Raw genomic sequence first — 849 nt, forward strand, 5'->3', positions numbered from 1 at the left:
TGAGCATGTCCCTTGGTGGGTGAGGATATGTGCATCTCTGATCATTAGCAGAAGTAGTGGGGGAGCATCATAGCCATGTGTTGAGAGGAATTCTTTGGGGTTTGAATAATTCACTTTTGGAAACATGGGTGTTTTGCTCAACATCCTTAAACAAACCTTATTCAGGGACCTTTTGAGCAGGATGGTCTACTTGACCTGAAGAAAATTCTAACTGGACCCCCACCTGCGAGGTCATGCGCTGTTTATCTTGACATGAGATCACCATGTCGCGCACATATGGTTGTGATGCATGTACCTGGTGTACCCTTATCAGATGGGTATATTGAACTTTGTATATTTTACCCCAGTGTCACTTTCTAATTTAGACACAAGGCCAGCAATTTCGAGGGGGAGGGGTATGTCGTTTTCATTGCTCCAGAGCTCAATGGACACTTTAATTCGTCAACGTTGGGGATATGAAAAACAAAGTTAACCTCAGCAGGATTTGAAGTCAGAATGCAAACAGCCAACAGAAAGGCCATTAAGCATTTTGTCCGGTGCATTAACGATGATAATGATAATGATAATAAAATAGGATCCCCCTAAAATTTGAAATAGGAAGAACTTGGAGCATGTGAACAGTAAAGGCCGTGCTTATAATAATTGGTGCTTTGGGGGACAGTAAGCAAAGATATAGACAAATGGCTGAAGGAGATTGGAATAGAATGCCCTGGTAGAGACCCTACAGAAAGTTTGTCTCTTAGGGACAGCAAGGGTTATCAGGAGGGTTCTAAGCACTTGAAAGCCTGCTGGAAATTTTTGGATACCTAAGGTTACAGGGAGTAAACCTGCTGCTACCCACATAGATCC

The sequence above is a fragment of the Octopus bimaculoides genome, chromosome 30 (genome assembly GCF_001194135.2).
Source record: "Octopus bimaculoides isolate UCB-OBI-ISO-001 chromosome 30, ASM119413v2, whole genome shotgun sequence".
NCBI lineage: Eukaryota > Metazoa > Mollusca > Cephalopoda > Octopoda > Octopodidae > Octopus > Octopus bimaculoides.